We start from the raw sequence: 24,503 nt of genomic DNA on the forward strand, positions 1-24,503 counted from the left end.
CAACACTTTTTAGGTATATCAATACTCTTTGACTGCAACATGCATACAGAAAAAGCACAATTAGCAAATATGTAAGCCAGTATCTTATTTATCTATAATTGTATGTAAATAGGTTTACTTTACAGGAGGACTGCTTGGATAGAATTCTTGCAATTTCTTTACAGATCTGCTTAAAGGTAATAAAGTTTGAATTTAGCTGAAATTCAGCAGTTGTTTTGCTTAAAGAAAGGCAAATAGATTGTGACATTTGACATGGAGTTGACATCCGTATAGCAGGCCGTGCCACATTTACGGAAAAATTGGCTTAGGAGAAGTGCTCCTTGGCTGTCCCCGCACTTTGATTAGCATCTGAATGGTGAAATGAAAAAAGATGAAACCAAGCATTCAGAATGAAGAGGCAGGGAGGGCTAACGGATTTCCTGCAGATTGGTTACATACTGTAGATACTCCAGAGCTGGACTACGCCTGAACAGGGAACGGATCTGGCTCGCTACTAGACTGAATCCAAGCTGTGATGCTTGTACTGCTGTGTTGGGCTCAGTGTTAACACATTAAAAGCTCAGCCACTGCTGTATTTCCTTGTTTTTCCTTGATAAAGTTGAATGGCATATTGGGAAGATTAAATGAGATTATATGAAATAACATGAAAACTCAGTACAGTGCTAGGCACACTGTAAATGCTCAACCTGTATTAGTTCCCTTTTTCCTTATTCCACTGCAAGTACAGTGATAGTTAAAATGCTCTGTGTCTTCTCTCATTCCTTTGGGGAAAGTATCAAAAAGATGCCTCCATTAGTTTAATGCTGCCTATTTTAACCTGCGTTTTCTAGACAACAGAGCCTGGGGCAAAGTCTAGGAGTTAATATGCTACCAGGAGTACAATTGAAGAAGAGCTAATGTGAGGAGGGAAAAAAAATGAAGCAGGAGAAAATGGGACAGCAAAATGTGCACTTTATTCAGTTGTAAATATGGTCATGTCACCAGGTTGGTTTGTCTCTGGATAAGCCATATGAAAACATTCATTTCAGAGCAGTCTTCTGGAGAGAGGAATGGAGATTAATTTTTCTGTTTCTTCTTCCTGTCTCTTGTCTTTCATTGGTCAGCATTTGCTGCCTGCCGTACTGCGTTTCTGTTGTTTACCCCCTAGGCGGCTGCTGGGAGGCCAGATACATGTAAAGTGTTGTGTGAACTATGCAACAGTAAACACATATACATTATTATATTAACTATTTTTCTTCTTGGACATTCAGGAGACATCAATATGTATATAAGTATTTACTGGATAAATATTAAGTAACTAAGTATTGAGTAAATTAATGTTAACCTGTATGATAGTTTTTTTTCATGTGAAGTTAATTTTTTTTAATTGAATGGATTTTAACTCAAATGGTTGAAGTCTTAATTTTAACCAACTCCAAAACACATATGTAGTAATGCAAAATTTACATATTAAGAAATGTCATCTTAATGAATTAGTTTAAAAATTCCCAAATGTTATAATTTAGTGTATTCTTACTATGTTAAGAATACATTGAATTATAACATTTGGGAATTTTTAAATTTCCATTAAAGAATGCATTTAAATTTCCATTAAAGAATGCATTTCATTTCAGTGAGGTTTGGGAATTCTTACTGTGTTAAGAATACATTGAATTATAACATTTGGGAATTTTAAAATTTCCATTAAAGAATGCATTTAAATTTCCATTAAAGAATGCATTTCATTTCAGTGAGGTTTCAGTATGTTTAGAGTTTTCCTAATTTTTTAAAAGTAAGTGGTAATTTAGCATTGTATTTTAACTACCATTTTTATCTTCTAGCCAGTGGTTTTACAAAACACAGAATCACAGAATTCCCATAGTGAGTCACAATCTAAATTAGTCAGCAATTTAGTTGGAATAGGGTTTTAAAGCTATTCTCTGTGTCTCTATACCTATCTATACATTAATTGAAAAGTTCCTTGTCATAGTTTTATAAGCATGTGTGAGTTAGGATATAGACTTGACTGCTATAACAAAGATCCAAAACATCAGTTGTTTAAATAAGATAGGAATTATTATGCTAGTTCAGGGTTAACAAGGACTCTGCACAGTGTTGGGGACCCAGGCTTTTTCTATCCTTTCACTTTGTTATCTAGAGGATATTGGTCTCATGTCTATGGATGGAATCCACCACCTTTATATCCCAGGAAGAAGCAGAAGAGGGATGACATACTCCTTCCTTTTAAGGGACTGACCTTGGAAGTAGCACTTACCAAATTTTATTTGTTTTTTTTTGTTTGTTTTTTGCCTTTTTTTAGTTAGAACTCAATCGTATCACCATAGGTAGTAGCCTTTGCTACTACGCAAATGGACCAGGCAATGTAGGATGCCATATACTCCAGCTAAAATTCCTATTGCTATGAAAAAGGAAAACGTGGATTTTTGGGAGATTAGCTAACACTTTCTGCCACATGCACCCTCTCTCCCAGCTACAAAAAATGTCCACTTCCTCTCCAAGTGTCCTCCATCTCATAGTTTATTATACCTGGGTGATGTGAAGCCCTTTCTCTCAGGCTCTCATATTATTTCTTATGGTTGGTGCACGAGATCTGAAAGCTAGTTTATCTACCATCTGCTCGGTGTCCAAATGCACGTCTAACATACAATAGTACAGTCAAGGCAGGGTAACACACCAGAAGATAGTGGTAGAGGAGAAACAGGATAAGACACTCCATTTGGAAAAGAGGAAGACTGGAAACCCAATAGTCACTCAGCAACAGTTAAATCCTGTGTGTAGTTTGGTAGTAGAAAAAGTTCTTTGTTAGTCCTCCTGGCAAGCTTGTCCCCCTGCCCTTGGGGAGGAAATCACTGTTCTCCAAGGTTTCTGGCTTTGTCCTTTGAGAGATTCTTTATTGTCTGTTGTTCTTCATGGCCAGATCTAAAGCAGGCATTGAAAAGTAGACCCTTTGCTTGGGGATGGATGGCTTTCCAAGCTGGCTTCTTGCTGGTGAAGGTAAAGAAGCCCAAAGGGTTGTTTTTGGATGGAGCAATTATAGGCTTTTACAGTCCAGGTATTTATGTGTGTGTAATATATACCCTCAAAAACATATTGGATTTTCTGCCTATTTGCACTCATTAGTTCCAAGTAGAAGTAACTATAGCCAAACATTAATCAAGACATAATTGTGTACATTTAGTCTGTTTGTTTGTTTCCTAGCTAGGAATATTAGATTTTAATTGTTGGCTTTTGTGTTCTGTAAATCCTGCAGTTTCTAAATCAAATACAGTTACCTTGAGGTTTAGGAAGGTGTGATCCTTAGTATCTTCTTGATTGCTATGCTGGCTCTCATTGTCTGGCTGTAAACTCTTGATTCCTAGGTTTATATCAGCTTAGGCTATATCTTCCAAAACTCATGTTTTATCTGATTTTATTTGGAATATAAAAGAATTTGGCTCTTAAACCCTAGGAAGCCCCACTTTACCACACTCAGTCAATTTAGATTTCAAACTACAGGTGGTACGAACTTTCTTTCTTTTTCTTTTTTCTTTTTTTCAAAAACGATTTTAGTTATTTATTTGACAGAGAGAGGGAGAGAGAGAGAGGCAGGCTCCCCGCTGAGCAGGGAGCCTGATATGGCACTTGATCCCAAGACCCTGGGATCATGACCTGAGCCAAAGGCAGTCATTTAACCAACTGAGCCACCCAGGCGCCCTGTGAACTTTCTTCTGGAGAGCTGAATTGCCTTCCACATATGTTTCGTACTGTGATACTCTGTTGTTTAGGCTGAACTTACATCTCTTGAAGGATTTTGTTGAAAGCAGTAAGACTTAGTACTTAACTAACATTCTGACTTTTTCCAGTCATTTCATTCAAGCTAGAGACTTGGTTAGTATTTTTTTTTTTTTTTACAGATGTATTTATTTATTATTTGAGAGAGAAAAAGAGAGAGGGAAGAGGGGCAAAGGGAGAAAGAGAGAATCTCAAGCAGACTCCTCTCTGAGTGCACAGCCCGATGCAGAGCTTGATCCCACGATCCTGAGATCATGACCTGAGCCAAAACCAAGTGTCAGACGCTTAACTGACTGAGCCCCCCTAGCGCCCCTTGGTAGTACTTTTAAGGTACTAACCTTGAAGGTGGCAGTTTGACTAAATGTTTTGCTGTGGCATAGCAAGAGTTAGCTCCTTTTCTTCTTGCTGTTTCCTTACCATCTGCTGTTCAGCCTCCAGGTCAGTACTATATACCATGGATTCTGCTAGAGTGGCCATCAAGTTCTACATTAGTTAGGACATGGGTTTAGGTGCTCTAACAAAGACCCTGAATTATAAGGGGTTAATCAAAAGAGAGGTTACTTCTCATACACATTACAGCCTGGGCATAAGCAGACCAAAGCCAAGTTCTGTTGTGTTAGGAATCCAGGATTCTTCTATTTTGTCCTCCACCATCCTTTGAGTGCCCTTCTCCACATGATCCAAGATGGTGCACCACCACCACTTCTGCATTCTAGCCTGTGAGAAAGGAAGAAAAGAAAGGAAGGCCCATCTCTTCCATTTAAGACCTTATTGTTCACATTAACCAGAACTTACAACCACATCTAGCTGCAAGGATGGTTAAAGTGTGCAAAGTATCCAGATAAAAATTTCATTAGTAGTAAAATAGTTCACTAATAAGGAAAAAGGGGGAGAATAGATTTTAGATTGCTGTTAACAGTTTATGCCACAAAATGTAGACTGTAATTTGGATCTTAAAGAGCAAGTAGAAGACCAAAACCCAAACCAATCAAAGACCAAAAAACCTTTATCACTGTATCAAAAATTAATAGTTGGATAAGGTAATTACTTGGCATCTATACCTGACTGCTTGATATATAAATTTAACTGCCTTTATAACAATTTAGTCTGCAGTTTGCCTTTCAGGGGCTACAGTGGATATATCCATGTGCATTACATTTGAGACTGTGTGCTTAAAAATTTATTTCTTCACCTGGAGATTTTTTTTCCTTTATTAATACTTGATGAGGTATGAAGCACAGAGTAGACCTAAAGTAGCATTGAACATCAGGCATTTCCACCAAGGTTCCCCCTGACTGCGGAGAGAGAAAATGTGTCGTGTTCTCTCATATGGGAGATTTCTTTGAGGGAGTTCTCAAATTTTATATACAAAATCAGTATAAATATTATATTTTATTCCATTTCATCTGCATATTCTAGAAATATGCCTGCTTTTAATATAAAAATGTTTAAAGTACTTATTAAGTTTACCAAATATGAAGTTGACACTTCAGGAAGATTTTATTTTTTCTGGGTCTTTTATGTTGATGAATACCTCTGGGATGTGCATGAAATAGTTGAGGACTTGGGTAGTTGGATTATAAAACTCACACTAAATGCTTTATTTACACTCATTAACAACCAGTGATGAAATATAAAAAAAATAGGGCTATTGGTACCATTCATTTTCATGGCTACCTCCTTCACTGACACTTGAATAGAATTGTATTGTATCTCTACCTGTAATACAAGATGGCTCTTTGGAAATAATAGATCTAATAATCATTAGTAGGATTTATTTTAAGTGAGAAACACTCTATTAGTAGAAAAGCACATGTTTCTTTGGTTCATTCATTTTACATTTCTTTTTCATTAAAATCCTACCTACTCAAGAGACCCCTTAATACCGTATTCTCCCTCCCTGTCATGACTGTCCTTTCTTTCCTTTACTAACTTGGGTCAATGTCTTCTACCCATTTTACTGTAAGGCTTTGAAACACAAGAGTCCTGCATCAGCATCACTTATAGCTATTAGAAATACAGTCTCATCTCTCACCCACATTTTCAACATCAAAGTCTCTATTTTTATAATTTCCCCATGTAATTCATGTATAAAAATTTGAGAAGTTATGCTGTAAGTCTCTTGTGGTATTTGATAGTTTATAATGTTGAATTACAGTTATTTTTGTATTTGCCTCATTTCTAACATTAGGTGGTAAAACCCTAGGTGTCAGAAACCAAGTTTATTCATCTTTATTTCTCCTGCAGTGCCTAGCATGTATTTTATATAGAAAGGTATAGAAAATAATTTATGCAATAAATTATGTTAAATTGAATCAACTTTAGGAGGCTTTCTGTTTTCTGGAAACATTTAATTCTTATAGTTAGCTTCACATCTCTCTTATTTAGTACATCATTTTGTTGATAAAGTGGGAGTCTTCCTAATCTATTTATAGATATTAGATCTTTGTAGAGAGGGGAAAGTTAATGGTTTAGAGAGCTAGCTCATTGTGGTTCAAAAATCTCTAACAACATTTTTATTCAATTCCTAACATTTAGATTGTTTCCTCAAAATGCACAAATGTAGTTCCCAGTTCATTTACTATCCATGCTAATGCATGAGATTTAGCTATTTTTTCTGACCTTAAATTCAGGAAGAGGATTAAGTGCATTCTGTGCATCCATCAAAGATCTCTGTTCTCTAATGTGTCTCTATTATATTCATGGGCTAAAATGTCTGAGAGAGAGCCAGCTTTCCTAGATACTTGCCCTTGCCCACTTGCCAGAGATCTTTTCACTTCTTTTGGATCTCTTCTATGCCCTCTCGTTTTTCCCATTAAAAAAAAATAATAAAGGTAATAGATACACTGGTGAAAATTGTATGGGGGATGCAATTTGCATGCTTCATTGCTGATACTTAATGAAAAAGTATAAAGCTCTATGAAAGAATGATCTTCAGCTAGCTTTCCTAAAGACAATCTGTAAAAAGTGAAGCCAACGTATAGAATTTAACTTGAAAGATAATTTCATTGATAGGTAATTTCATTCCATGTATGGTGTGTGTGAATGTTTAGAAAACTATGGTTTGTAGGGACGCCGGGTGGCTCAGTTGGTTAAGCCGCTGCCTGCGGCTCAGGTCATGATCCCAGCGTCCTGGAATCGAGTCCCACATCGGGCTCCTTGCTTGACAGGGAGAATGCTTCTCCCTCTGCCTCTGCCTGCCACTCTGCCTGCCTGTGCTCGCTCTCTCTGTCTGACAAATAAATAAATAAAAATCTTTAGGAAACTATGGTTTGTTAACTGTTTATTTTGGGGGACTGCTAAAATTACTTTACTTTTTTAATTTTAATTTTTTTATTTTAATTTAAACAATTTTAAAATTTAAGTTTTTAAAAATTAAAAATATTAAAATCTTTAAATTTTTATTTTTAAAAATTATTTGTTTTTTAAAATTAATTAGTTAATTTTACTTAAAAAAAAAAAAAGGGTGTATTTATATCCTGAGTCCCAGTCACACTCTTTCATGATTAGTCCTGCCTCATAGCACTTAGCAAGCATGATAATTGAAGATATCAGAGTTATTTCATAGAGTGAATCTGGTGTTTTAGTCAGCTTAGGCTGCTATAACTAGATACTGCAGACTGGGTGGCTTAAACAACAGATGTTTATTTCCCACAGTTCTGGAGGCTGGAAAGCCCAAGACCGAGGTGCTGGTGGAAGTCCCACTTCCTGGCTTTCAGATAGTCATCTTCTCTGTGTCTTCACATGGTCAGCAAAAAGAAAGAGAGCTTTGTTCTCTCTTTCTCTTTTTATGAAGGACACTAATCCCATTGTGGGAGCTCCACCTTCATACTTCATTTAAACTTAATTACCTCCAAGGGCCCCACTTCCAAATACCATCACATTAGGGGGTAGGGCTTTGGCATATGAATTTTGGGAAGGACACAATTCAGTCAATAGGTACAGTATGAAAATAATTAAAAAAATCTAAGGCTGCGCTTGCCATTTGCAATGATGTGGATGGAACTAGAGGGTATTATGCTAAGGGAAATAAGTCAGTCAGAGAAAGACAATTATCATATGATCTCTCTGATACGAGGAATTTGAGAAACAAGATGGAGGATCATAGGGGAAGGGAGGGAAAAACAAAACAAGATGAAACCAGAGAGGGAGACAAACCATAAGAGATTGTTAACCTTAGGAAACAAACTGAGGGTTGCTGGAGTGGAGGGGGGTGGGAGGGATGGGGTGGCTGGGTGATGCTCACTGAGGAGGGTATGTGCTACGGTGAGTTCTGTGAAGTGTGTAAGACTGATGAATCACAGACCTGTACCCCTGAAACAAATAATACATTATATGATAATTTAAAAAAAACCTAAATCTGCTGAATCTGATAAAAATTTCTCTTTTGACTATAGTCCTTTTTTTCTTAATTACAGGTAATTGGAAGTTTAGAGACATTGTTAGACTTGCCCTCTTTCAAGTATCACTCATGTTTTTATTTTATTGGCAATCAGATTACCTGTAATTGTTCTTAGAATCATCACAATATGAAGTTTTATAATTTTAGAGCTGATGCTTAAGGGAACTTTAGGATTATATAGTTTATCTCACTATATGCAGGAATTTCCTCTATAACAAAGGTTTTCAAACTTTTTTGAACCCCAACTACCTCTTTCTTTATAAAATAAAGTCTTATAAATAAGGAGCTGAATATGCTGTGTTTTAAAGAGAGTGATGTTAGGTTCTTCACCCTAATCACCAACTTGAAGTACCCTCAGGCGGAGGACCTGAAACCAGGAAAGGCTATTTATTACAAAGTTGGAAGACAAAGCCAAACTTAATATATTATAGACAAACTCAGAATATATATTTTAAAAGACAGTTGTTTCTGAGTAGTTATAAAAAATGGTGGATACCTTGAAACTACTTACTTCCAATAATGTGGGGACTTTGTTTTCACAGGCCTATTCTCAGAGGAGCCCTGGAGTTCATGGAGTTCATAGCCCTTATGGGCTGTTATGGGTGGGGAGCCTACTGGTGAGGAATCCCTGGGGTACCTCTACTTGGAGTGAATTTATTTTTTATGTTTTGGATATTGGGCTTTAAGACTAAGATTGTGTTTGGGAGAAAAGTCGGTGGTAGAAGGAATGACATTATTATGTATGTATATGAGAGGCCTAGGGTGAGAGGGTCTGTCTGCTACCAAATAAAATATAAATATCACTGCTCATCATTGCTCCCAAAGTTTGGTGCTAGGTAAGCATTGTGTTAGAATCATTTGGAAATTTAATTGAAAATACAAATTTTGGGCTCCCCACCTTTGGAAATTCTGATTCAGTAGGTCCTGGATGGGACTTACAATGTGAATTAAAAACATAACAAAATAAATAAACACACTGAAACATACCAGGTGATTCTGCCATGAACCAGGTTTGAGAACATGTACTACTTTATCTGTTGTTAGTAGGCATTGTGGGTACCTCCCAACCTCCTAAGGCAAGCCATCTGTTTTTTGATGGATTAATGCCTAAAAAGACTTTTCTTCATTTTTAAGGCAAAGTGTACACCTATAATTTGTACCTTGACTAGGCTGATCATAAATCTGTTTTCCTACTACAGTCCTAATTTATGAATGTTGTCCTGGTATGATTATTAATAGTACTCCTTTCACTTTCAAAAGTATCCTGGTTTGGACAGTAAGATTTTATGGTCACCCTAACTATGACTCATGTTTTTATATGAAGCTAAAGGCCCTATACTAGTTTTGTGTTGCTGCTGTAATAAACTACCACAAATGTAGTGGCTGAAAAAAACACAAATGGGGTGCCTGGCTGGCTCAGTTGATGAAGCATACAACTCTTTTTTTTTTTTTTTTTTTAAGATTTTATTTATTTATTTGACACACAGAGAGAGAAATCACAAGTAGAGAGGCAGGCAGAGAGAGAGGGGGAAGCAGGCTCTCCGATGAGCAGAGAGTCCGATACGGGACTTGATCCCGGGACCCTGAGATCATGACCTGAGCTGAAGGCAGAGGCTTAACCCACTGAGCCACCCAGGTGCCCTGAAGCATACAACTCTTGATCTCAGGGTTGTGAGTTTGAGCTCCATGTTGGGGTGCAGAGATTACTTAAAAATAAAATGTTAAAAAACCCCACAAATTTATTATCTTATGGTTTTGGAGGTCAGAAGTCCTAAAATGGTTTGGTAGGATTGTATTCTTTCTGAAGGCTCAAGGGAAGACTCTCTGCTTTTTCTAGTGTCTATGAGTTGCTTACATTCTTTGGCTTTTTATCCCTTACTTCTTGTTCAACACCAGCAATGACTGGTCAGTATTTCCCACACTGTCATTTTGACATTCCTCTGCTGTAGCAAATCACCCTTTTTATGCTTCTTATAAGGGCACTTGTGATTATATCAGGTCACCTTAATAATCCAGGATAATCTCAACATCCTTAATGTAATTGCATCTCTAGTCTCTTTTACCATGTAAGGTTCTGGGAATTTGGACCATTATTCAGCCTGCCATAGGGCATAACCTATTTTCTTTCTCCGTTGCCATAGTTTGTGCCCATAGGCAGCAATGGCCACTACCAGAACAAAAGTATCCCAATTTCATAGTAGAAAATGTACATGAAAGAGAATTGTGAGAACTCAGGTTAACTATCATCTAAGAAGCATAGAGAGGGGAGGAGGGTGGGGGATGGGATAATTGGGTGATGGGCATTAAGGAGGGCACTTGATGGAAGGAGTGTTGGGTGTTATATACAATCACTAATTTCTACTTGTGAAGCTAGTAATATAAATATGATAATTAAATTGAATTTAAATAAAAAGAAGAAAAGAAGCATAGAGAATATAAAGTCCTTAGTCTTATAATTGCTTCTGAATTGAAGGTCAGAGAATATTATACTTGGAAGGAAACCATGCTTTTTTTTTTTTTTTTAAAGATTTTATTTATTTTTTTGACACAGAGATCACAAGACCCCAATGTGGGGCTCTATCCCAGGACCCTGAGAACATGACCTGAGCTGAAGGCAGAGGCTTAACCCACTGAACCACCCAGGCGCCCTGGAAACCATGTTTCTATTTGGAATTGTTTTTCCTTATACTTACCGCATTTATTTTTATTTTAAGACTTATGGGAAATACAGGATATTGTCAAACATTTGATTCAGAGATTCTGAAGTAAAAAATTAAGCTTAAAGAAACATAGTTGGAGATTTGTAACTTAGAATTGGGGTAAGTTCATTTTTTTCCCAAAAAAGCAGATAGATTAATGGTATCATGAGTGAGGCTTCTTTGACTTATTTATTATTATCATTATAATATGTGGATGTCACTCATCTGACTATTCTGAATTTAAAATTAGCATAGCAGTAGTTTTAATTATTATGATCCTAAACCAATAGAATTTTGGGTAGGAAAGAGTATAAGGTAGGTATCCTTCTTTATTAGTGTTCTGTTGCTATATAACAAATTATTACAGATTTAGCAACTTAAAATAACACATGTTTATTATACCTCAGTTTTCATGGATCAAGATTCTAATCACAGCTTAGCTGGATTCTCTGCTCAGGTCTAATTAGGCTATAATGAAGGTGTCAGGGCTGCAGTCTTCATTTGAGGCTCATGTCTTCTAAGCTCTTTCAGGCTGGGGCAGAATTCAGTTTTTTTGTGGTTGTACTATTGAAGTCACATTTTCTTGCTAATTGTTGTCTGGTTGCTCACCTCCTAAAAGCATCCTTTTCTGAGGGTAGTTGATGACTTGATTATTTGCTTTTTTCCTTTGTTCCAGCAGGAGCCTGTCTCTGATGTTTCACCTTCTTTTAAAGGCTCACCTGCCTGATTAGATCAGACCCACCCATGATGATTTCTCTTTGATTAATTCCATATCAACTAGCTAGTAAATGAATTGGAAATGATATCCCTTCATATTCATAGTTTCCAACACACTTAAGGGATCACTAGGGATCATATTAAATTTCTACCTACTACACTTTCCTTACAGAAATATGTGTTCCTTGTCTTGGCTTTGACCTGTCACTTTGGATTTATTGGGAGATGACAGAATTATGGCTTATTTTAGTGTTTGTGATAGGACTTTTTCTTGATACTAAAAATTGGTATCAACCACTTATGTTCATTAGTTTAGAACCTACATGGGGCTCAAACTTATGACCCTAAGGTCAAGAGTTGCATTCTCTACCAGCTAAGCCAGCCAGGCACCCCTAAACAAGAATCTTAATTTGTACATCATTTATGCTTAATAAAATATTATTTCTATTTCTAAGAAGCAGAGCTGAAGTGACAAGTTTTTTCCCCTTCCATTAGAATGATTGTAATTGAGGATGTGTTGCTGTCATTATAGTCATAATATAGTTTATCTCATAGAATACACATACAGTATTATCAATCATAGAAGGAGATCCCCACTTTTCCCCAGAAACAGGTAGGGCTTCATTTGGAAAGAACTTTCTAGTAAGATTATTGAAAATTCTATATATAACTGGCATGGAATATAATGAGAAAAGAAACTTAATGATCTCAGGATGAGAGTTGAAATATTATCTGGTTATCACAACTCTGATTCTGAGATTGATTTTTCTCTTCAGTCTTACCCTTTTGAGTCATCTTCCACCTTTTCTTCAAGTTTTAAAAACAAAAGTGAAGTGTTAATTAAATCTTTTAAATTGTAAGATTAAATTTTTTAAAAAAGTCTGAGAACGCCTGGGTGACTTAGTTGGTTAGGTGCCTGCCTTTGGCTCAGATCATGATCCCTGGGTTGGGGTCCTGGGATCTGAGTCCCGTATTGGATTCCTTGCTCAGCGGGGAGCCTGCTTCTCCCTCTGCCTGTTTTTCTGTCTGTCTGCTGCTCCCCCTGCTTTTGCTCACTCTCTCTGATAAATAAATAAATAAATAAATAAATAAAATCTTAAAAAAAAAAAAACCACCTAGTTCTGTAAGATAGCTCTCAAAGATAATTCCAAGATAATGCTTTTTTTTTTTTTTTTAAGATTTTTATTTATTTATTTGACAGACAGAGATCACAAGTAGGCAGAGAGCCAGGCAGAGAGAGAAGGAGAGGAAGAAGGCTCCTTGCTGAGCAGAGAGCCCGATGCGGGGCTCGATCCCAGGATCCTGGGATCATGACCTGAGCCAAAGGCAGAGGCTTTAACCCACTGAGCCACCCAGGTGCCCCCCAAGATAATGCTTTTTAAACTTAGTTACTACTTGTTACATATTTAAAATCCATTACATATATCTCAAATCCCAGCTCTTCCCAGGAAGGAGTTTGCATCAGTGACTTGCTTGTGAAGGGCTGGAGAATTGTAGGGACCTTGATGGTTTTATATTCTAGGTCAATATGGGTATCAGGACTGGGAGTGAAGGGAATGGTTTCACAGTAGTTGTACTAAAAAAAGAGTTGTTGCCATTTTCAGGGACTAATCCTGATTGGTCAGGGTCTTGGCAGGAAACAGATGATACATTCAGACAAAACGATTAGGGAAATTATGGTGGAGGAAGGACTACATTGAGGAGACTCTAAGGGACAGTACTCAGATATGAGCAACAGATGTAGATGTCTTGATAGGGAGTTGTGGCCTTTGGTAAAGGGACATGGCCCACCAACAGGACCTGGCAGGAAAGGAACCAGGAGAATGAATACCTTGACCTCATTCCTGCTGTACGATGTCTTACTGGTACCTCTCACTGCTAGTCGCCACTGGAAACTGAAAGGAAAGAAGCTCATTATTGTAGCTCATGGAAGTTCAGTCTCCTGGGGCACAGGGCATGGTGGAAATGGATGAAGAAGCAAAAAGAATTTTGGCAGAGATCTAGTATGGCTTTTGTGTGGCATCTTTCATCTTGCAGAGACTACAGTGTGCATTTTAGAAGATAATGTTTTGATTGGGATGCCTACTTATATGATGTCCTAACATTCATAAAACATGCCTAAGTTCTAGCAACTTTTATTATCCTGGTGCTTCTCCTCAAAGAACTGTGTTACAACCAGGAACAAACATACTTCATGTATCTTTGCCTTTTCTTTGCCTGAACTGACCTTTACTCTCTTCTCTGCCTGGAAAATTCTAATCACCTTTCAAAATCTAGGTCAATTATAATTTCCTGCTGAAGCTTTTCCTGTAACTATCCCACTCTCCTCTGACTAATCTTTATGCCATTTCTCCTTTGTACGTAATATTCCATTGAGCACATACTTAATTTTCTTCTGGCTCTTTTTTTTTTTTTTTCCTTCCTCTCCCATGGCTACCTTTCTCAAGGTCTTTATTTTTGTTTTTAAAGTCCTTGCTTTACACATTGTTTGACATTTAGTAGGGATTTGTTGACTCGGTGAAGTTTTCTGATGGTCTTGGGTTATAGCCATGCCACCATGTATAGCCATCAGCAACAACAGAAATTTGATGGCCACTTTGGACAAGAGGTGGATGAGTCATGTCATCACTTAATATACCCTTTTTCCTTACTCCCTCAGTTGGAGTAGAGGTTTTTCTATTTTTGGGAGAGAGGCTAAACAAGAAAGCCCTAGAGTTTCTAGAAATATTAATTACAGTGATGTAGAGGATTAGACTTTTCTTTAAATCCAGAATTTGGCTGCTTTCTTTTTTTTTGGTCAGCCTTGTGTACTATTTCAATGCAGTTCTCTGAACATCTGGCTGGTTCTTAGCAAAAAAAGTGGCATATAATGCTTTCCCCTATGAAAGGTAGTAGCTTCCTCACTTAAGAGAGAATTTCTTTCAGTGTGCAGTATCCACAGTTGAATCAGGAGGATGAAAAAGTATGAGACATGGGAGTGGAAGTCAGAGGAAGTCAGTGTCCCATCGTTCCCCCCCCACTTTATTTCCCTTATTAGCCAGTGGGGAACTGTACTTGAGGGAAACAAATCTTTGTTTTCCTAAGTGGCATTGCAAGCCAGAGACTGAGTTGGTTAGTCTAGGAATCGCAGCACCGAACATTAATGCATATCTTTTGGTGTTCCTGAGTGCTAAGAACTTGAGTCAGGTGGACCTCACAGAGATGAGGCAGTAGGATATGTAGCTAATTATACAGATTAGGATGGGATTTCTGAGTAATTTTTAAAAGTGATTCGTCATTAATGGATTAAAAAGTGAACGTCTTTCCATCTCTTCCCTTCATAGAAGTGTTTACTTCCTGGTCCCAGGTACACAGTGCTGTGCTTTATTGTTCTTAAGCTTTTTACAGAATTAATCTCTTTAATGGAATTACTGAGTTTTTTCTTTCTTGAATGTCTTGGAGAGATACCTTTCTTCCTATCAATTATCACTGTAATTAAAGATCCATCTCAGGAAGGGAAATTTCTTTTTGTGGACCTGTGTTACTTATTATTTATGCCATGCTGATCTCTTAGGAAAAGGATTCAGCAAGGCCACAAATGGTGTATGAGTTCCTATGATGTGTCAGAAACTTTTCTTCTAGAACAAAAGATAGAGGATTAAAGTTGGGTAGGTCCTTTCTTAATGTTTGTCTACTAACTGGAATGAACTAGGGGAGAATCAAAAAAGGGACCAGGAACCCTGGTGGCTCATTTGTGGTGGCAGTGTGATAGTTGTACTGATTTTTATTTTTTTATAAAAAAATTTTTTTAAAGATTTTTATTTATTTATTTGACAGAGAGAGAGAGAGAGAGAGAAAGCATACAAGCAGGGGGAGCTGCAGGCAGAGGGAGAGAGAGAAGCAGGCTCTCTGCTGAGCAGGGAGCCTGATGTGGGGTTCAATCCCAGGACTCTGAGATCATGACTTGAGCCGTAGGCAGACGCTTAACCTGCTGAGCGACCCAGGTGTCCCAGTTGTCCTAATTTTTAAGAAATGGAAGGGAAGAAATTTGTAAGATATAATTAACAGTAAGATAGCAAATTGAACACTAGTAAGTAGCAATCCCATATAATGATCATCCCCAAACTGACAAATAAGAATAAAAAGGGCAAAGGATCTGAACAGGGAACAGATTTATTGGTGTCGTGTAAGAAGAACAAAGATGTTAACAAGGTGCCAAATGAGCTAGTTACAGATAGCTGTAAGTAAAAGAGCTACACAAAGTGGGAATCAGGTCAGATTACTGAGTTAACTGGAGAGCTACCACAATCTCATGGGGATGAGATCAGCATAACTCAAGCAAAAAAAGAAGAGACCATTTGCAAAGACATTTAGGTAATGGAAAATTTGTCACATTTTCGAAACTGTAGGTTAAGGACAACAGTGTATTCTGACAGTGTAAGGGATTAACAATAGCCAAATGCAAAAAGGGAGACATTTGTGTATTATTTCCTTTCTGTTTATGGGGAAAAATAAAAATATCTTGACCAACTAGTAAAAGAAAGGTTTATTTCTTATGTTGCCTTTAATTAAACAGGGACAGAGGGATAGGAGAATGAGGGTGTAAGAAAAAGTCTGGAAGGTACTAAAACTACATGTGTTTAAAAATACAGGTTTGGATGGAACTAGAGGGTATTATGCTAAGGGAAATAAAGTCAGTCAGAGAAAGAGAAATACCAAATGATTTCACTCCTATGTGGAATTTAAGAAACAAATGAGCATAAGGATGGGGTGCTTGGTGGCTCAGTTGGTTAAGTGTCTGTCTTCAGGGGTGCCTGAGTGGCTCAGCGGGTTAAGCCTCTGCCTTCAGCTCAGGTTGTGATCTCAGGGTCCTGGAATCGAGCCCCGCATCGGGATCTCCGCTCAGCGGGGAGGCTGCTTCCCCTCTCTCTATGCCTGTCTCTCTGCCTACTTGTGATCTCTCTCGGCCAAATAAATGAATAAAATCTTAAAAAAAAAAAAAAGTGTCTGTCTTCAGCTCAGTTCATGATCAGAGGGTTCTGGGATCAAGCCCAACATCGGGCTCTCAGCTTCTCCCTCTCCCTCTGCTGCTCCTTCTGCTTGTATTCTCTCTCTGTCAAATAAATAAAACCTTAAAAACAAAACAAAACAAAACAAAACATGAACATAGGGGAAGGGAAGGAAAAATACAGTAAGATAAAAACAGAGGAAGGCAAACTATAAGGGGCTCTTAACTATAGGGCTCAAACTATAAGGGGCTCTTAACTATAGGGCACCAACTGAGGGTTGTTGGAGGGGTGTTGGTGGGGGGATGACTTAAATGGGTAATGAGCATTGGGGGGGCATTTGTTGTGATGAATACTGGGTGTTTTATGTGAGTGATGAATCACGAAATTCTACCCCTGAAACTAATACTACACTATATGTTAACTAACTTGAATTTAAATAAAATACTGAAGGAAAAAAATTACTGGCTTGATTGCCACAATGTTTGGACTTAGGTTTATGAATGGTGTTATTGCTACTCTTATAATTTAGGGACAAAACAAAACACTGGTGACTGCACAAGTCCTAGGAGGGTATAAATTATAATGGCATGTATTTATGTACTTAAAACAATATCCCTTCAGTAACTACAAATCATTGGTTAGTTATTTGTCAACATTCTTGTCACTAGCATTTAATCAAATTTAATTCAAGAGTAAGGACAACGTCTATCATAATGATCTATTCCCTCCCCCCCTTTTTTTTAAAGATTTTAAAGATTTTATTTATTTATTTGACAGACAGAGATCACAAGTAGGCAGAGAGGCAGGCAGAGAGCAGGCTCTCCGCAGAGCAGAGAGCCCGATGCGGGGCTCGATCCCAGGACCCTGGGACCATGACCTGAGCTGAAAGCAGAGGCTTTAACCCACTGAGCCACCCAGGCGCCCCCTATTTCCCCTTTTTAAGAGAACCTGTTACACAGGAACTTCATTCTCTTCCTTTCTGAATGAAATTTCTTTATTGGCTATATGGAGATAGTAAAAATGATGATAGTACTAAAAGGGATAAAAATTCCCATTTTGGTTGCAGCTGTACTCTGTGTTAGTATGAGTAGAGGGATAATGAGACTTGGTTATTTATTGCTATGAAAAATAGTTAACTTTAGGGTTATGACTTTTCATTTCAAATGGAGGTGTAACATTATTCTGCTTGACGGTCTTTGCATGGCAATATATATTTGTATGTTTGTATGTATACTTCTATATCCAGGGTAGTGTTCACTGTTACACGTCTGTTCTTCGCATAACAATTCTACATTTGTTTGTTCTATAGACTCAGGACATCCAAAGGGTGTTTTGAAAAATGTGGCAATAGTTTGGGGAGCCTAAGAATAAATTATGCATACCATGTTAGAAGGTTCAAGCAGAATTAAGATGATAAAGGTGACTTATAAAGGAACTGATTTGGAGAATTTTCAAGCGATGCTGTAGCAACAATAGTAACATAGTAACACTGTATACCTCCATAGACTTTCATTGCCACGTATTAACCCGTGTATTCAACATTCTGTGATGTAGATATTGTAGTCATAATATTACCATTTTATAGCTAAGGAAACAGGCTTAGAGAGTGACTTGCCAAATGTCATAGTTTGTATGTGTTAAGACCTGGGAAGAGGCTGAGATTTTACCTTCTTTTTTTTTTTTTTTTTTTAATTTATTTGTCAGAGAGAGAGAGAGAGAGCACAGGCAGACAGAGTGGCAGGCAGAGGCAGAGGGAGAAGCAGGCTCCCTGCCAAGCAAGGAGCCCGATGTGGGATTCGATCCCAGGACGCTGGGATCATGACCTGAGCCGAAGGCAGCTGCTTAACCAACTGAGCCACCCAGGCATCCTGAGATTTTAACTTCTTTACGAGTTAACAAGCTAGTCTGTTACTGTTTCATGTATAGTGGCAGAAGCCACAAGGTTCTTGAGTTAGAGATAAAGCATTGTAAGCTTCGTGATGATTTGAACTGCTTCCCAATTCCCCTCTTCTCATGGAGGCAATGCAGGTAAGCCTATTATATGTGTGCTGCGCAAGCAGTGGACCATTGAGAAACACCAGACTCGAGGATTCAATGATTTTATTGTAAACAGAAGCAAGCTAGCTCTTTGTCAGGTAGAAGACATGATCCCTAATGGTTGCTTGCAGCAAATGCAACTTTGAGAAATGATCCTCAAAAAGAGCAGTCAGGGACTTGCATTCTTGGCATATCCAGTAAGAATTGTGTAGGGATGCTCAGGGCTCAAAGTGGATTGCCTCCTCCAACAGTATGGGGCAGACTCAAACTTTAAATAAACTCAATTTTTTTGCGTCTGATGACTAAAACTCTAGCTGAACAGATAGCAGTTATAAACCTCCCACTCCCCCCCCCATATATTTATCTTCTTTTTTTGGTCCTATCCAGGACATCTTGAAACTAGTGCTCTTGGCTTATTTGATATACTTATTTACTAAGACCAGTTATGGTTATTATTATGAAGGCAGAGAACAGAAAACAGGGCCCAATTTAGGAAAGTTATGGGTGTCAGTCTCCGAATCTCTCCTAATATTCACCAGCTACTGCCACTGCAAAGATCTGTGGTTATGTTTTTATAAATAAATTTCCTTCTTCCTATGGCACAGTTACATTTGCTACAAAGACTGAAGGGAATGATAGGAACCATAAAACATAAGGGGAAAAAATAAGGAACAAGTGGTATAACTAATGGTGGGTACAGGAAAAAAAGGGTTGTTTACTAATAATTCTTTTAAGTCAGGATTTTGCTTTCTTAAAGGAATAATTAAGATGAATTTGAATTAGAAAGGACCTTAAGAATATTAAATCCAGGCTCCCCATTATTAGAAAATTGAGACATGGGGTGGTTGAATAATTGTTCAAAATCAGGTTTTTAGTAACAGAGTAAAGTGATGGAGCAAGGTTAGATTATTGGGATAATCACATGCCTAGTATTGGAAGGTTCCCGCCCTCCCTTAACTAGAGCAGTAGATAGGATTCAGTCAGCAAATGTTGAATTACTTTATTTCATGATTGAATAAGATCTATTCTCTGTTCTCAAAGAAATCATTTGCTAGTAGAGCAATAAGAATTCAATTTGATAGCTACCATTCTAAAACCATGTACAAATTGCATAGATTAATTCAAGCTTGGGGTGGTCAGGGAAAGCATTATAAAGGTACAGATGTTTGAGTTAGGTCTTGAAAAATTACAAAGGCGTGTCCATGCAGAGAGATGGAGGCTTGGCATTCCAAGCACAGGGAAAACCATGTGTGCTGGCATGGTGAATGAAAGTATATAAAGAGATCAAGAATGAACAATGGTTTGGTGTAGCCAGATGTAACTAGATTTGAAAATGGAACAACAAGAAGAAAACAGATTAGGAAAATGTTAGATACCATGTTAAATAATTAGGACATTTGGGGGAGGAAACACTGACATTTAAGGCAAGTTGACGTATGAGGTCTAAAAGGAAAAGATTGGTTCAGAAATCAGAATTGGTTAAAAGAAAAAAGTGACTTCACGAAAGCCAACTGCAGGTAAAGAATTGAAAAATATGGTGTATGAAGGGTAGCAAAATATGCCTCCCCCAAATATGCCATTTTGACATAAGGATTATTTTGCATGGAAGGCAATTTTTAAAAAGAGCAGATACAAGGAAAGACCTCTCCCTCTTCCTATTTGTCTAAAAGCAGGGCATAAATTTGTAAAGGTGTTTCCCCTCCCCTCTGGACAGGAAGGACATAAGTTAGTCACTAGAATGGAGATGGAGGAACCTACATAACAAACTTTAGCATTTATCATCCATTAGTTTCTCCTTAAGTTTACCTTCCCACTAATTTGCTGTTCTAGAAACTCAATTCTTTTTCCTTTTGTTATTATGCTGTATAAGTCCAAATTCTAACTATCCTTTGCATTATTCATCACTGAGTATTCCCATGTGTATGCATGATATACATGTGAATAAACTTTGTTTTTCCTTTGTTAGTCTGCTTTTGTCAGTCTAATTTACAGCACCACTGCCAGTAGAACCTAAGAGGTTAGAGGGAAGAAGTTTTTTCCCTCCCCTACAAGTTGTAAATAGGGTCAAATACTGAAAAGAGGTCAGGTAGGATGAAGACTAAAAAGTGTCCACTTTATTTGGAAATGAGAAATGTTTCTTTGGCGCCTCTTTCCAAGGGTTTCAGTAGAGTATGAGAGTAGGAGCTAAGTAACTATATGTCAAGGGAAAGATTTAAATGTGAGAAGACGGAGACAGCATTTGTCTTAAAACTGAATAATGAACAGCTTGAATCAAATTGTTTCAAGCCTTCAATCTTCACAAACTAGATACAACAAATTACTTTTCTTTTTTTTTGGTATGGCTCTCCGTGGATTTCCCTGTTCAGACCCATCCATTGATCAGTGGTCCACAAAGGATAAAAAGTCTATACCTTATGCTAAGAAAGAAAGCACATTCTCCACCAAAACTGTCACTGTTTTCCATAATGGCCACACCCAGCCTACATTCATTTTTAATGTGACATTTAAAAAAACTAAACAGAGATCATCTCTATTAGCAAATTAATATTATAGGCCATGATTGTTGGCCTTCATCATGTAATATTGCTATGAAATATTGAAATATCTTATCCTAAATATTTATGACATAAGTTTTATGCACAAATGTTTTTCTTTAGGAAGCAGTTTCAAATGTATTTACTTAACATGATTACACATTTTGAAAAATCTGCGAGGTTTTGTTATTATTTCTTAGTGTTAATGTTAACCAAAATGTTAACACTGATTTTTTCTTAGTGTTGGGATTAGATGAATACATTTAATGTTCTTATTTTTACATAAAAATACTAAGAAAGAAGGTATTTCAAAATATTTAGAGTCATAGATGTCAGGTTCCATTTTTATTTTTATTATTTTTGAGCTATTTTTAGTTTGTTATTTCCCAGAAGGGTTGATATATTTTGTTTATATATAATTTCAAATTATACCTTTGAAATTGAGGTTTGTAGCTGGGTAAATTTCAAATTCTTCACATTATTAAAGCAGTTGAGTTGGCTTGGGTTAGAACTTCATGTGAGAATTTTCAAGTATAAATTTAGGGAATTATAGAGTTTAAAATACTAATTTTTGAGGGGGCCTGGGTGGCTCAGTGGGTTAAGCCTCTGCCTTCTGCTCAGGTCATGATCTCAGGGTCCTGGGATCGAGCCCCACATTGGGCTCTCTGCTCTGCGGAGAGCCTGCTTCCCCCTCTCTCCCTGCCTGCCTCCCTTTCTACTACTTGTGATCTCTGTCTGTCAAATAAATAAATAAAATCTTTTAAAAAAAATACTAATTTTTGAAGGTGAATTGTAAAGGTGAATGAATATATCTCTAGCTTTTATAAAATATAATCAATCTCCAATTATCTGCCTGTAGAGGAGACCATCCCCTTCTAGTTGGGAGTTTCTCAGACCTGTTGGGAAACTACCATTGCCTGGATCCAGTTGAAAAGGGTTCCACCTATCTAGCTGGTTTGTAAAGCCATTCTCTCTCCCTACCCATGCAAATGGGTGGAATTACACATGATCCATACTTCAAACACAACCCTCCTTGCCATTAGCAAGGATAATAATCAGATGAATAGAGGTTGGGAGATTAAGTTCTGAATGATGTTGGCATTCTAAAATGGGCTGTCATACCTGCAATGCAAATAGCATCTACTTTGTCATGTTAAAATGAAATTAGAAATATCTTAATAGCCAAATAAGTTAGCCCATGGTTATAGTAATTTCCTTAAAAATTGAGACACTGATTTCAGATAGTAGCCCAGTGCTTATTTTCATTTAGACAGTTTGAGTTTATTTTTATCTGTTTTCTTACATGGGATTTGTTAAGCTTCATGGTGTAGCTATAAAGAAGGGAGAAAGCAGAATCCTGGGGGCATGAGGTAGAGAGAGAAAGGCCTGGGTTCAGATGTGACTTTATGTTGGAATGCAAAGAGTTAGCTAGAGCTTTTTGAAGAAGTGAAATCTAAACAGACTGAAAACATGAGATGTTCAGGCTGGAAAAGGAATTAGGAAGTGAGAGAGTGGGGAAGACTGTCCAGGGAAAGAGAGCAGTATATTTAAAGGTATAGAGCCTAGAAAGAGAGCATAGTTTATTAGTAAAACTGGTTAAAAATAAGCCATCATCACCACCACCAACAACGAAAATTCTTTTCTTTCTTTTTTTTTTTAAACAGATTTTATTTATTTATTTGACAGAGAGATCACGAGTAGGCAGAGAGGCAGGCAGAGAGAAAGAGAGGAAGCAGGCTCCCCACTGAGCAGAGAGCCCCATGTGGGGCTCGATCCCAGGACCCTGAGATCATGACCTGAGCCGAAGGCAGAGGCTCAACCCACTGAGCCACCCAGGCGCCCGAAAATTCTTTATTTCAAAGATGAAGCATGGCCAGAGGAGAGACTGCAGAGGGATTTAGGGACATACTGAGGGATTTTAAGCAAGGTAGTGACATGATCAACTTCATCTTTTACAAATATCACTGACATCGCAGTGTATGGAACAGATTGGTGGGGGCAAGAATTGACACAGGCAGGCTAGTGAGGAGACTCGAAATAATCCAAGTAAGAAATAATGGTGGTGTTAATGGGAAAGGAAAGAAATTGGTGGGCTCTTGAGCTATTTCAGAGATAACAGTAGCTCTTGGAGAGCAATTAGGTAGATGGAATAGGGAAGAGGGAGTAATTGAGGTTGACTCTCCTGTTTCTAGCTTGGCAGTAGTCTGAATGGTGATTCTCCCAAGGAGGATGGGGATTTTGTTATGGTTTCCACCCCATGACTGAATGAAGTGAGATAGGAAAAAAGGAGTTTGAAAGGAAGAGAATACTAATTTTGAGAAAGACCACTCACTCATCCAGAAAACATGGAGCCAGAAAGCCTGAGCTGCTACTGCCATTAGCTCTTTCTGTAGTCCATGGCTAAGGCTTCTTATTAGAAACCCTTCGTTTTATTTGTTACGATATCATTCTATTTTTATAACAGTATGTAAATATAATTTTCCTTTCCCCCTTTTAAAAATACAGTATCCTGCAGTCAAAATAGTGTTAGATCGAAAAGGACCTTGGAAATTATGGTTTCTTTGCACAGGTGAGAAAATGGGAGCTCTGAGGAAGACTGTGATAGCTGCGGGGTGACAGAGTAGTGAAACCCAGGTCTCCTAATGGCCACTTTATTGCTCTTTCCATGGTACCTAGCCAGCTCCACACTGCTTACTGTGTTCCATTAAAACAAATAAGTGTAACTGAAGACTTGATAAAAAGAAAGTATCATTATCACAGAGGAAAGAAAAAATGGTATAAATAAATATGTTGTTTACTTAACACACTTTTTTGGTGTGTAGAATTCCATTTTTGCTAGCCAGGGCTGTAGAAATCCAGTCCCTTCTCAGTATTATATTTCCTGTACTTCCATTGACTTTCCTTCCTGATGAACCTGAAAGGGTTAAAAGTCAGGCAATCTGGTCTTAGGTTTGGTTTTATCTCTAATAAATTGATGAACTCATTCCACTTCTATTGATCCCATTAAAAACAAACAACCTCATATCTCAAAAAATAAGAATTTGGGACCAGATTCTTTTAAAATCCTTTCTTTGGGGGCACCTGGGTGGCTCAGTGGGTTAAAGCCTCTGCCTCAGGTCATGGTCTCAGGGTCCTGGGATTGAGCCCCGCATGGGGCTCTCTGCTCAGCGGGGAGCCTGCTTCCTCCTCTCTCTCTGCCTGCCTCTCTGCCTACTTGTGATCTCTATCTGTCAAATAAATAAATAAAATCTTCAAAAAAAATTATTAAAATCCTTTCTTTGGTCTGTGTTTATCATTTTCTGTTTTCTGTCACTGGCTATCGTTACTTTCGTCCTTAAACTGCTTTTCCTTTTTC

General features: G+C 37.7%; 1 protein-coding gene across 1 annotated transcript in view; it reads left to right on the forward strand.

The window, feature by feature from the left end:
• The window catches only part of LOC111161322 (kinesin family member 21A), a 153,647-nt gene that overhangs the window by 54,112 nt on the left and 75,032 nt on the right, over window positions 1-24,503 (forward strand). The gene's annotated exons all lie outside the window — the stretch shown is intronic.

The sequence above is a fragment of the Enhydra lutris genome, unplaced genomic scaffold (genome assembly GCF_002288905.1).
Source record: "Enhydra lutris kenyoni isolate GAN:26980312 unplaced genomic scaffold, ASM228890v2 scaffoldscaffold84, whole genome shotgun sequence".
Taxonomy (NCBI): domain Eukaryota; kingdom Metazoa; phylum Chordata; class Mammalia; order Carnivora; family Mustelidae; genus Enhydra; species Enhydra lutris.